Genomic DNA, 14,221 nt, shown 5'->3' on the forward strand with positions numbered 1-14,221 from the left:
CAGTTATAATAAAAGGTCAAGTTTTGCAATGTGGCACAACAGTGCAACAAAACAGTGATCTTTAAGTGTCTTCTCATGGAAGAAATAGAAAGCCTATATTCCTCAAGGAAACATGTGTCATAAGGAAAATCTGAGAATATTGTACTTCAGCTATGCAGGATTCACTCAAGAAATGACATGGTCTTGGCACTTACAGTTCCCAACAAATGTTTTCAAAGACTTTCAGTGCAATTCTATGCACAATTGTTTGTGTGTTGTGCAGTGAAGTCACATTCGACTTATGGCAACCCTATAAACTGATGACCTCCAAAATGATTTACCATTCACAATCTTGCTCAGGTCTTGCAAACTAAGGGCCATGACTTCCTCATGTTGAGTCTAGTGGTATGCAAATACAGGGGAAATTTTTGGTATATTGAACCTGAAATTTTTCAGGATTCCCAAATGTTTCCAAATTCCCTTACCAGGATATGTGTGTGTGTGCACGCACGCACGCACGCAGTGGGGTGTGTTTTGGAGTGGGGAGGCTCCCCAAATTGGCCCAATTATAGCTTATGGGGACTCTTTCTAGGTTTTTTAAGACAAAGGCATCACATTTGCAGCATAGATGCAGGTGATTTTCCTTAGAAGAATCCCCAAGTTTGGTAAAGATTGGGTCACAGAGTGCAGTTTTATGGGGTCCCATTTTTTTCTTCCCTTGGGAACCTGTAAAATTGAACCCCCCAACCCAATTGTTACCAAACTTGTGGGTTCTTCCAAGGAGAGTCACTCACAGCTATGCTGAAAATGTGGTCCACTCTCTTAAAAAAACAAAACAGCTCATTCAGAGCCTCAGAAAGATGTTCCATGGGTTATCATGGAGCCATTTTTAACACCACCCCCAGCACCCCCAAAAGCCCATACTGGTGTGGGGATATGAGAATATTTTCTGGGAAAAATTTCCCTTAGGCTGTAATGAAGTCAAGGGTGTTTAAACTTTAAACCTGGCACAAATGTGCTGAAGCATTTTTTTCTTTAAAAGTGACCTCTTCCATTTCTCCTGCTGTAGCGGGAGATCCTGAAATGATCCTGAAAAAAAGATATGTGTGTGTGTTGACTTTTTCAGGATTGGCATTGCTGACTACAGCTTAAACCACCATTTTTTTTCACTTGAAAAAATATCTGAGAAATACTTCTAAGTATTTTCCAGGGGGTTTTTTTGGGGGGGAGGGAGTTGACTTTCTTGAATAACACCCCTAGTTGGGTCTTCCTTTTTGTATGCCACCTTTCTTCCTATCAGCTTTTTTTCTTTGCCCAACTTTCACAACCATACATAGTAACAGGGAATACTAAGGTATAAATTATCATTATCTTGAAAACCCCAACGTATTCTTACACTTAAGGATCTCTTCTATCTCCTTCATGGCTGCTATGCTATGCTCTGCCCAATCTCAGGCCCTTTCCGCACGGGCCAAAAACAGCATCCTAAGGACGGCAAAAACACCGTCCCTAGGGAGCTGTTCGCATAGGAGCTGTCCTCGCTCCCCCCAGTGGCGCGAAGCCACCATTTTCCCACCTAGCTCCATGAGCAAGGTTGTTGAGAAGGGGCGGCTTCCCATCGGCGCGGTGCAAAATGCACCGCAGGGAAGCCGACCCTTTTCCGTCGCTCCCACTCACCTGCCTCTTCAGCGTCGTTCTGGAGGACTGCAGGGACCCACCCACGCTGTCCTCCGACCTCCAGGGGTCAGAGGGCAGCGTGGGCGGGTCCCTGCAGCCCTCCAGAACGACGCTGGAGAGGCAGGTGAGTGGGGGAGGGCGACCGAGAGGTGGCTCCATGTGGAGCCGCCTCTCTGGCTAGGGAGGGAGCCGGGACTGCTCATGCGAGCAGTCCCCACACCTCCATCAGCATAAATTATGCCGGTGGAGAAGCCCTGCTGCCGCCGTGCGGAAAGGGCCTCAGTCTCCTTCCAATTTCTTGGTTGCAGTCTCCCATTTAGTTGATGATGGAGCCAAGGAATAAAAAAGCTTGAACAATTTCAATTTCTTCATTGTCAACTTTCAATTTGCACAGTTCCTCAGTAGTCCTTACTTCTGTCTTCTTGGTGTTCAGCTGTAATCCTGCTTTGGCATTTTCTGCTTTAACCCTCATCACTAGTTGCTTTGGGTTTTCTATATATCTCAAATTGCTAATGTTCCTTCCAGCAAGTTTCACTCAACCTTCATCTAAAACTAATCCAACTTTCTTTATATGTTCTGCATACAGATCGAACAGATTGGGAAATACAGTTCAACCTTGTCTGACACCTTTTGCCAACTGGAAACCATCCTGCTTCTCCATATTCTGTCTCAACAGTAGTCTCTTGTCCAGAGTATGTCAGATGTTTTGGTATGCCCCCTTTAAAAAAATCATCCATGGCTTTTCATCTCTACAAAGTCCAAAGCTTTTCTAAATTCTATGTAATCAATGATGTTCTTCTGAAATTAATCTCCGGCTTCCCAGAGAATCAACTTAAATTTGCAATATGATCTCTAGTGCTTCTTCCTTTTCTGAATCCAGAATGAACATCTGGCATACTCCAGTTTAAATCTATGGGTTTCAATGCACACAAAAAGTTGCTTTATATCAAGTCTGACCTTTGGACTATCCAAGTCAATACTGTCTACTCAGACTGGTAGCATCTCTCCAGGGATCTCAGTTAGAGGTCTTTCATATCATCTACCACCAGATTCTTTGAAAACAAAACAAAAACCTGCATCTGATTTAACCAAGGACTTTCTACATGCGAAACAGATACCGTACTGCTGAGCTATAGCCCTTCCCCATAAACTGAATTAACTCAGTATAAGATTGCACTGTTGGACATGCTGGGTGTAAAATTGTTTGAATGAATGATGAATGTAACCAGTAAGAATAGTTACTTTTTGTTTCCATATATCATTACTGTGAATGGTTCCTGTCATTCTAACTTCATTGCTGTCAACAAATGATACATTTGTTCCTTTTATGTGTTTTATAAAATGTATATGCAATTTATACAGTATTTATATGTACAATGCACATCATTTATAATATAGTATATGTAAAATGTATAACACTGATTGATAGAGGCATAAATAGCCTTGAAAAATGTGTAAATTTTACAGGCAAAATTCAGCACAAAGAAATAAAGTGGCATGAAATTGAAGACCTGTGGTATCCATTGCACAAGGGATGAGCAGGGATGAAATGGAGATATTCAAAATGAACTATCAAGCTGCAAAATTCAATAGTGCCCTATTCCACTACCTGTTTAGTTGTGCTCTGAAAAGTGTGTACACGTATGCAGCTTGTTACTAACTTCTGGAAGAAATAGGGTTGCCAGGCTGAGCAACCGGTGGGAGGGCTTGGAGGGGAGGCAAGTGAGCATGCATGAGACATCAAAGATGTTGCTGACATCACTGTGTTGTAGGGGTAGATCTAGGAATCACCAGAAACTTAGATAGTTAAACCATAGAGTTTCTGGTGATCCCTAGAACTACCCTACATCACTACTAGGTTTTCCTGTTCATAATATATCAACATTAGTGATGTCACTTTTTAATTTTGTTTTTTATCCACTGCTGCTTAGAGCAGTGGTAGGCAGTATCGTTTGCCAGTGGGAAACCTCCTGCCATAGTAGAAGGTCTGGCAAGCCTAGGAAGAAGGAATGGACATTTTTTCCCACAGGCCAAAATAGGTACCTGACCCTAGAAAGTCTTTAGCGCTATCACTCATTTACCATGTAAATCTAAGGGAGTTGCTTGCCATAGTTACAAAACACATTCCCACTTGTAGTTTTTTTTTTACTAATAAGTCATTTTTTGGTAGGAAGGACTAGCATTGCCCACAACCGGGACTGTTTTACTCTTTTTTTACTAGAGTCTTAATATGTGGAAAAGGATAGGTGAAGTCTTTCTATAGATAACTATATTTATCATAAGTACTTGCAACTTAACCTGTTTTGAGTATTAACTGTTAATAGGTATGCCTCTTGGTTTTTAGTGACATAAACAGAGTTATAGCTTTATAAACTTTATTTATAAATTGATAGACATCACACTTTCTCTACTAGTTCATAATTTTAGAAGTACCTTATCCTTCAAAACCACTAGCCATAAGTTCATTTTTTTTCTTTTTTCCCCCTCCAAATCAGACATTTTCTCCAGGGGAACTGATCTCTGTAGTCTAGAGATCAGCTGCAATTACAGGAGATCTCCATGATCGAATCCCCACTACCACCTTAGCCAGGTTTCAGAACACAAACTAACCAGGTTTGAGGGGAGGCCTCCCCATTGCTTGTGTGGCAGATTCCGTTTCTGGCGCTCGTTCTCCCCGTTAATCTGCGTTCCGGCAGGACCTGGTTGCAAGTGGCATAGACCCCATTAACACAGTTCAGAGCTGATCCGAGGGGAGGGATGAGGGTTGAAACCCTGACTTGTTTCCCGCCCTGGAGTGTGACATGGAATTCGGGCAACCAATCAGTGCTGCAAGGCGCGTGCAGCCTATCCTTGGTTTCGTTTCTGCTTTTACGATCGGCCAGCAGAAGGGGACGCAAGTGTTAAACAGTCAAACGTGTAACTTTGAATCGTTAATGGTTTACACAGGTAACGATTAACTGTTTGCACTGTTAAACAGTTAAACGTTAAACTTTTACACACTGGTTTTTTTATCACGCTCCTACAATGTACGTTTCCGCAGTGGGAAAATGTCCCACCCTATCAAGACACGCCAGCCAATCAGGGGAGCCCGGCGAAGCGAGCTCGCCTGGTAGTGGGAATTGCTAAGAGTTCTGCAACCAGGTGTGTCTGCTGTGTGCTCGCTGCGGTGGGGACGGAGAAACTTCGATGAAGAGGACACGGTTTCACAACAAACAGGTTTGGATCTGCATGCAAATTTCAAGTGGGGATTCGACCCATACCACACCTAGAGGTTGGCCACTCTAGTGCAGCCTCTTCCTTTTAAGGCCCTGAGTTGTTTGGTACTGAAGTGCTTGAAGGCAAATATCTTCCTGCACTGTCCAGCTTGCCACTTATGATCTTCTTCACAAACCCTACCCTCTGTGTCTCATCCTGAAGAGGTGAGGTAAGTGCATGTACCTCACCTTTTGAATGTTCACCTGGCTTCTACCCTACTGTGCTTTAGGTGCCAGATCAAAATAGTTCTCTTTCCCAAACTTTTAACTCTGGGTTTTTTACAAATCTTTTTTGCTGTTTTAATGGTCAACAGCTACTCTCAGAATTGTTTTATGAATATCATTTTAGGCTGCTGAATGTTTCTCTTGCTGGTAATGCTCATATTGTTGTTTTTATTATTTTCTTGTATTGTGAACTACCTCAGTCAGTTCTCTGGAGAAGCAGCATATTCTACATCATTACACAAAGCAGCCACCTCCACCCCACAACAAACCTTTACTTATCCTTTTCCTAAATGTCCTATGTAGCTAAGACTCAGTTAAGGAGGACATGAGTACAGAATTGCTGGTTTGTTTCCCACCCCTGGCTCAAAGAGAGTAGCCAAGACCAGAACTGAAGGAAAGTCAGCAGAGGTACTTCTACGTTTGTTGAAACTGGTCAGAAGAAAAACGCAAGAAACTTCCACCATCACAAGATCACTCCCAACTCTGTTAAAAGCCTGGCAATGAAGCCAGGTGCAGTTCTCAAATAAGTTCTCATTTAGATGGAACTCAGATGAAAAGTGTTCACCCCCTCCCCCGCTCCCATCTTAGAAAGTTAGGCTTTTCTGGAGCATGCACTGTCATTTTTCCAGCCAATTTACCTAACCCTTGAAAAATCTGTAGAAACCTACTGGAAACCAGTATGGTTAAAATTAAACCTTAGTAAATAAAGGCTTTGGGACAGAGGAAAGACATAATGACAACAAACAAACCCATGGGAAAAACACTAACCTCACAGTGAGGGTTCCCATTTCATCAGTTGCTGGAGATGTGGCTGCATGCAGGACATCCGTTGCACTTTCCTGAAGTCTCCTACACATAGGTCTTTGTTAGCAAGGGCATGACTCAGAGAGACCATAAGTGATGTCAAACCACAGTTGATTCCAAACTCTGACCAGCAGTGTTTAGAGAAAGCATGGGGGGAGGGGTGGCTTACCAAATATTGGCATCCACACAAAGCACACTTCCTGCTTGGCTAGACATATTGTGTGAAAAGTTCAGAAACTGCAAGCAATGGGCAAAGATCTTGTAATTGAAATTATAGGAGCAGATTTCACATGATAAAGTGAATTGGTCTGTTTGCTCTAATGTGATATAGTAAATGATAATTGTAGAACTGGAGAAAGCTACACTAATTCATCTCCAAATCCTAATGAAACCATATGAAGAAAAATTGCGGCCAGATGTGCACAGGCTACTTGTAATAATCACAGAGACGCTTGGTTTGAAATTGGGCCGCAGCCCTTTATTAATATAAATTACAATGAAGCTGGGCAAGCAAGAGGAGCGCATCTTATCTGCTGGTTACCATCCCTGGCTGAACCCGGCTTCGACCCAATTTTTGTTGGGGAAACCAGAGGTCGTGGGCTACAGGGCATCTGCCCTATTCTTTGTGGCCCTCGCCCTGCCTGGGGTGTTGGGCTCTCCTGCAGAGGCCTTTGCAGCATGCGCCCCAAGCGCGCCCCACTCCAAGCCTCTTATGGAGGCCCCCATTGGCAGGGATGTCCGGCCTGCAAGCTTGGCTCTCCCCCAAAAGATGCGCTCCTCTGCCCAAACTACCCGCCAGGGGCACAACGATGAAAAAAACTAAAAGCCCCTTCCCTTCCGGGAGGATGGGTCAGTTCGCTTCCAGCGTCAAAACGGGCCAGAGCAACTGCATGCTGCCTTGATATATGCCAGCGTGCTCCACCCTAATTGCCCACGGGCGCCAGCATGCTCATTGCCAGGTGGTGAGGCACTCATGCCCCTCTTCTGGAGCTTTTACCGCGTGCTCTGCCCCCTGTCGCAATTACGGGCCTAGTTGATTCTAGTGCTGTGATATATCCTGAGATTCATATCTGAGAGCAAGAAAATCTTCCTTTAATGTGAAATCAGTGTTTATTTCCTTGATTTATCCCTTAAGGTGTTGTCTGGACCAACTGTGTTTTCCAGGATATGCATGCACCTTATTCAAAATAGTACTAATGACTGGCATAGGGCTTTGAAATGTGGAAATAAGCACCTCATGAAAGTGTATGTGTGTAAAGTGCCATCAAATCAGTCTACTTATGGCAACACATTAGGGTTTACAAGGCAAAAAAATAACAGAGGAGGTTTGATGTTGCTTGCCTCTGTGTAATGACCATGGTATCCCTTGGTAGTCTCCCATTCAAGTACTAGAATTGACCCTGATTGACCCATCCAACCTAGGATTGACCATGATTAGCTTCTGAGATCTAACATGATTAGGCTCGCCTGGGTCAGGGCCCTCATGAAAAAGGCAATACTAATTTTTTCCAGCATTCCTCAAAATTCCTCAAGAAGGGGATGAAAATATATATAGTCCACAGCTAGAGTTACCAAATTCAATCTAGGAAAGAACCTGGCCTCTTAAGGATTCTGAAAAAGGGTAATGTTCAGAAGCTTCTACTTTTCTTTTCCCTTATGCCACTGAAGCAGGACAATGAGAGAAGTTCCAACCACGGAACTTCTCATTTCCTTGGAACTCCTAAAAAATAGAAACCAAAGCCCAAATGGCATAAGTGAATCAGTGTGATATAATAGTAATTAATCAAACAAGGATGTTGGAGATCCAGTTCAAATACTTGTTCTGCCTTGAAGTTAATAGGGTGACCTTTGTCCAGTGTCACACTCTCAGCTGAATCTACCTCACAGTATAATTGTTATGGTAAAACTGGAATGAAAGAATCAGGTATGTAGCTGCTTTCAAGGAAGGCGGAATAAAAATGCAATTTCTGGATAGACAGGAAAAAAAAGATAGATGGATGGAATCCTGAAAACAAACTCCAGTCCTTCACACAGATGACCTCAATCATCATGAACTGAGGAGAACAAAAAACCCCCCACAAACATTTAAGGTGGTTCACGTCAAGTGGTTGTGGGGTGAGTTTACCAGCTTGGGCTATTCACCATTCTCTCAGAACTCTCTTTGCCTCACAAGGCATCTGTTGTGGGGAGGGGAAGGGAAGTCAATAGTAAACTGTTTTGAGATTTCTTAAAGTTAGACTATAGCAGGGTATTTTGGATGGATATTAGAGTGTCACCCAACATGATTATGACACTTCTGGTCCAGAGATATTGGTCATGCCTCTCATTTCCCAGCTGAGTGGCATGGTGGGAGGTCTCCCACTGCTAGCAAGAAACTGATAGTTTGACCTCAGAGGTTACCTTTGTAACCTTTATTAAGGTAGAGGAAATATGCATACCTCTACTATCAGCCTGAGGAGAAAAGGAACTGAGAGTGAGACACAGGAGAATTTTTATGTACTGCAAGGAAACTTCTTACATAGGTTGCTTTGAAACCAGACATCAAGCTCATTTCAGTAGGCTAAATTAAACACATTCTGGTTTTCTCTAATCTCCAATTTCCCATTTCTTTTTATGAGATCGTTAGACTCCCCCTAAAAAACAGACCTGAAAATGACCTCTTTCCTTCATTGTTTATCCACATTATATCCATCTTTATTAAACAGGGAGAAGGAGAACTGCCCAATGTGAAATTTCAATTGTTTAGTTACTAATCTAATCAGTGACAACTTATGTTCTTAGATTTATTACTTTAGAAAAAATAGACCTATCCGTTCACCAAAGCCTGTTCTAGGGAGGATAATTACAATAATACAATCTGGGCTTATTATCTTAGAGGTTTTTTTCACTCTTTATAACACAACAACATTTCCTACACATGTTCAGTGAAGCTGAAAATGATATTTTGGTAATGGACACACAGTGAATGTTCAACAGGGCCAATTGACAACATGAGACTTTATCAACAGAAAGATGATTGGAAACCTCCCTTCTTCTCTTAGAAGAATCATTAATGAAAAATGCTGGGAAGGGCAAAAGAGTTTATTTCTGGTGGATTTTTCAGCCAAAAATATTACAATGGTGAAATTATTCCTTTAAAAAATATTTTGATTAATTTTATCCATCTAAATACACCAAACAGAAAAACATATAACAGAAAAATAGCTAACCAAATAACAAACAATGCAACAACATGATTGATCTTAATCTATATATATAAAAATGGAACCATACGTTTGTTGCTTTGAGAATAACCCCACACCTGCTGGCCCAAATGCTCTGAAAATTTCACAGACCCTTACTCATTCCCCCGACTGTGTACTTACGTACCTCCCGCTGTCACACCTGAGCCAGGTAAAACATCTTTTTCCTGGTGCACCAGGCCATGAAGTTGCCTATGTGTAACTGTCACCCTTAGAATGTCCGTTCCCTTAGAACGTTCACTCAGATGGCCAGATATGAGCAGTGAAAACAGTACATAGGCAATAACTCGAGTGGAAGTGAAACACATACACACATTGCCGTGTGAGACGTCAGGTGGTGTGTCCCCCACACACAGGTACCTTTCACTCTCTGTGCCTCACCTACTGCTACCACACAACACACCTACTCGCATACACATTCAGCGGAGGGAGAGGGAAGGGACGGATGGGGAGGCATACAAGGGAAGAGAAGTGAGGGTGGGGACAGAGAGTGAGGGGTGGCATGCAAGGGAGGGAAGGGAGCGGGCCCAGTATCTGGTTATGACCCACCCACCCTACCAGAGGGAGATGGAAGGGAGGGAGTGGGAGGGGTGGCATGCAATGGAAGAGAGGTTGGGAGAGGGAAGGGATGGAGGGGGAGGCATGCAAGGGAGGGAAGGGAGGGGGCCCAGCATCTGGTTATGACCCACCCACTCTAGCAAAGGGAATGGGGAGGGAGGTAGGGAATATAGAATGGTATAGTTCAGCCCAAACTTGTCAGATCTAAGAAGCTAAGTTGGGTTGGTATTTGAAAAGGAGACCTCCAAGGAAAGCTCTCCAGAGGAAGGCAATGGCAAACCACCTCTGCTTAATCCCTTGTTTTCAAAACCCCACCAGGTGTTGCTATAAATTGGCTGTGACTTGACGGTACTTTACACGCACACACATAGTGGACAGGAGATGACAGCTTGTCTAGATCCATCCAGTGAGCTCACAACTGATATGACAATTCAAGCAGAGAGTTACTTCTTCATTCATAGTCATAACTATGACACCATACCATCTGCCATTATACAGACACTAGTTGTACTATATGGTAGATGAGTAGGTGTAGGTGTCTGGAGGGACCCTAAGCCCACTGAATTGTTAGGTCATTTTATTTACTTGGGAGTTTCAATAATGTAAACCTAAAGTGCATGAGCAGTTTTGAGGGCCATTAACTACTATATGAATGCACAAATACTGATTAGAAAAGAATAGCAGATCACCAATAAACAGGCTATTGGGTTTTTCCCTATATGTTATGCAAATTTACCCCATATGGTTACTGATGTATCAGTGGTGAGCAGGCTTTGAAAACAGTTCTTTTACTGGTTTTTAATGGCACCATATGTCCATGTATTGAGGGAAAAGGGAGGAGAATGATGAAACTATGAATTGGACCCAGTGGAGTACAAGCTTAATGCCCAGAACTGTGCCAACGTCTCATTCCTTTACATGGTACCACCTGTATTATTATCTTTCAGTTAAAACTGAAGGATGTCATAGCTTTTTTTCCAAATGTCATAATTCCTTTGCCATCTGTTTAATGCTAACATCTTATAGGCTTATACTTATTTTTCCCTTGAGTCTAAAATCATTAGGCAAATCACACAACAAAAAACACTCTCTAGTTTCTCTTATTGGTGGTCCTTTTATTCGATATAAGTCTTTTCATGGAACAACACACACTTGTATTTTTGAAGTAAGAGAGAGAGATGTGCTTATCTTCTAAGAACTACTTTGAGCTTACATACATTTTAAACTGTGTGGCATTTTGAAACTCTTAATTTTAAAAAATGTGAGGGAGCCATTAATGGTGAGCTAATAAGTTAAGAAAGCTTCACAGCGCAATCCAGAGAGGGCTGACAGGCAGGGATGGTGCCGTCTCTAAAGGTGCAGTGCAGGAAGCCCCAAGAGTGAAAAGACGCTGGGAAGCAGAGATACACCATGGAAAATGTGGTGCATCTCTGAGCCAGCTCCAGTGCAAGGGGGCCCGGTGAGCCTGTGGAAGCCGAGGCTGGCTCTGCCTCCTGGCCCACCCCCGGAACATCCCTGGCCATGCCAGCACAGCATTTTATACCAGCAGGCCTGAGGAAAAGAGGTGGCTTCTGGGTCAGGCATCATGAAGCCGCATGACACCTGCCTGCCAGAGTCAGTAACCACCCTACTGGTGCATTTGCCCCCTGCAGTGGTTGGGAGGGCATATCTGCTAGTGCAGGGGGATCCCCCACCCAATTGGGCTGCCCAAATGACAATTTAGAAATATTGAGGGGGAAAATGGTACAGAGCAAGGAGGACTATACCATTCTAGAGGATTTTTCTTTTCACAAAAGTAAATTGACAAGCATGACAATGTGTATGTAAAATTCTATCAAGTTGCAGCTGACTTATGGTGACCCCAGTGAGGGGCTTTCAAGGCAAATGAGAAGTACAGGTGGTTTATCATTGCCTTCTTCTGCAGAGACTTCCTTGGAGATCTCCCTTCCAAAGTACCAACCCTGCTTAGGCTTCCGAGATCTGGTGAGATCAGGCTATACTGTGCTGCCTTTCCTCCCCAACACGATACTTCTTAAGTACAGCGTAGTGTGCATAAGTCCTGGTACTGAATTATAATTTCAACTCAATTTTCAACCTATTTTATTTGAAATCCTTCTTTTAATTGTGTATACCTATCAAATGTTTCTTAGATGAAAGATGCACCTTTCAGAAGCCCTGTGGAAATTCCATTAGACATGTTGGAAATCAACATGCTTCGAGAGAAAGAGCCCAAATGTTCTGGCCACTGCTGATGCCCAATCACTAACTTGTGTGCATCCATGATTGGAATTTGTATTGTCACTTGCAAAGAGTCATCCTTGATGAAACTTAGCCCCAGTCTCCTCTGATCTAGCTTGGTTTTGCATCAGGCTGAATATTCACATGATTTCTTTTACCTAATAACATATCAAACAAAGCTTTCTTATATGAAGACAGCCCATTGGTCCATCTGCATCACTACTGTCTTATTTTAATGCCTCTCCAAGGTCTCAGTGATGTTATTTTCTTTAGTTCTAGCACCTCCGATGCTTTTAATTCAATATACCTGGGACTGAACCCATGACCTTGTCTATGCAAAGCACATTCTCTAAGCTGTGAGTTCTCATCATTTCCTTTCATTTCTTTCTGGATTATTCTGAAGCCTATCATGTGTTTTCCCTCTGAGCTGGAAAACCCATGCTATAATCCTGACACTTTTTACCATTTGCTTTCAATGGCCAGACATTTTACTGTAAATGCATGAAAATCAACCAGCTTTTGTGACCACATTCTTTTCTTTCTTTTTTTTAAAGAAACCACTTCTCCATTTCCCCAGTTCACTTTTTTTTCAGCCCAGTTTGCAAATAGCAACAGAATAAACACAAGAGAACATCATCATAAATATACTCTGGGTTGTGTCTGGAGCTTGGAAAAATGGTAATTGCATTATGGTAATAGAAAATAAAGATCGTAGGTTGCAGTACCAGTAACTTACAAGGTCTACTGGCATATTGCTTAACCTGGGCACATCTTAAAAGGTCAATTCATAGTGTTAGAAAATATTCATTATTTACTATTGGTCATGGTATATTTCCACTAAGGCTACCTCTCTCAGCAACCAAATGGAGTGGAATAGATTAGAAAGTGGCATAATAGCCAAAATGGCAATCCAGGTTTTTAATCTAACCCACCTGCAGCATGGCTAAGGAAGAGACTTGATTTTAGAAACTCAGTTCTAAGATCCACATTTTGATGTTTCCCCTTCTGTGAAGTGAACCTGCAAATATTTATTCTTGCACTAGTTTGGCTTGCCTTGCACCTAACTTTTCCTGTTTAGGTTAATATATTTTCAACATCATGTTTCCATTGATCATTTATTAATTGTATATAACATTTAAGCAAAAAAAAACCCCTCTTAGAATGGGTGTAAAAATGTAATGTGCATGGGAACAGCTTAGAAATAGCATTAAAAGCAGTATAACATGCTGTAGACAAGTCTGTCACAATTTCTCATAACAATTGCTACCCAGGCTGAAGTTGTGGATGACCTTCAGAGTGGATTGAGGTTGTGACTCTAGTTCTCTTTCAGATGATGTTGGGGTTTATTTTAGGCTACAACTGACAAGTTAGTCTTCATTGGGTATTCTTGGAAAACCCAGCAACTAATATATAGGTTTGGTATAGATAATGAAATTCAGTTTGTTGTTTAGAGGGTCTAAGGAGCAGCCACTCAAGCTGTAGAAGTGACAGAGAAATGTCAGTCATCAGACACTGAGGTAGTCCCCCTCCCGCTCCACTTCAGACTTCCTCAGTTGAGCCATATTTCACTGGCTCCCACAGAGGGTGCTGTCAGTCCAGCCTGGACTACCTCCCTTGCCTTGGCTGGTCCCTTTGGGCACTTTCACACATGCAGAATAACGCACTTTCAATCCACTTTGCAGCTGGATTTTACTATGCAAAATAGCAAAATCCACTTGCAAACAATGGTGAAAGTGGATAGAAAGTGCATTTACTCTGCGTGTGCGAAAGCGCCCTTTGTCATTCTTTATTTCCAGTCAGTCATTATCATCAAATTCTTTTGGACCTAGTTGTATTTCCTTCTGGTTGTGTCACTGGTGCTGCAGCGCTGATGTCCAGCATCATCACTGAAAGTTGCCTCAGAACTGGATAAGAGAAACCAAAGAATTAGCATAGTACCTGATAGGAACTGAAGATGATGACATTAGAAACTGGAAAAAAAGTAACAGTAGTCCTATTGGCTCATCCTTCATAGCAGTAGTAGATCTTGGTAGATTTCTGCTGGTGGAAGATCCACTACAGTTGGAGGAAGGCTCCTTAAGTTCAAAGAAGGTTTTGAACTTTGATGAGCAGAGGGGCAAGCTATATGCTACTCTATTAATAGCGTATAAAAACACACAACACATGCACACAATACTAACCCAGAACCTACAATGGAAAGTGAACAGAAACAATCAACCAAATAGACATGAAAAGAAACTAAAT

At 42.3% G+C, this 14,221-nt stretch overlaps 1 protein-coding gene across 2 annotated transcripts in view; it reads left to right on the forward strand.

Moving 5' to 3' along the window:
• The window catches only part of LOC125432877 (teashirt homolog 2-like), a 484,512-nt gene that overhangs the window by 142,172 nt on the left and 328,119 nt on the right, over positions 1-14,221 (forward strand). The window lies entirely within an intron of this gene.

The sequence above is a fragment of the Sphaerodactylus townsendi genome, linkage group LG05, assembly GCF_021028975.2.
Source record: "Sphaerodactylus townsendi isolate TG3544 linkage group LG05, MPM_Stown_v2.3, whole genome shotgun sequence".
NCBI classification, from domain to species: domain Eukaryota; kingdom Metazoa; phylum Chordata; class Lepidosauria; order Squamata; family Sphaerodactylidae; genus Sphaerodactylus; species Sphaerodactylus townsendi.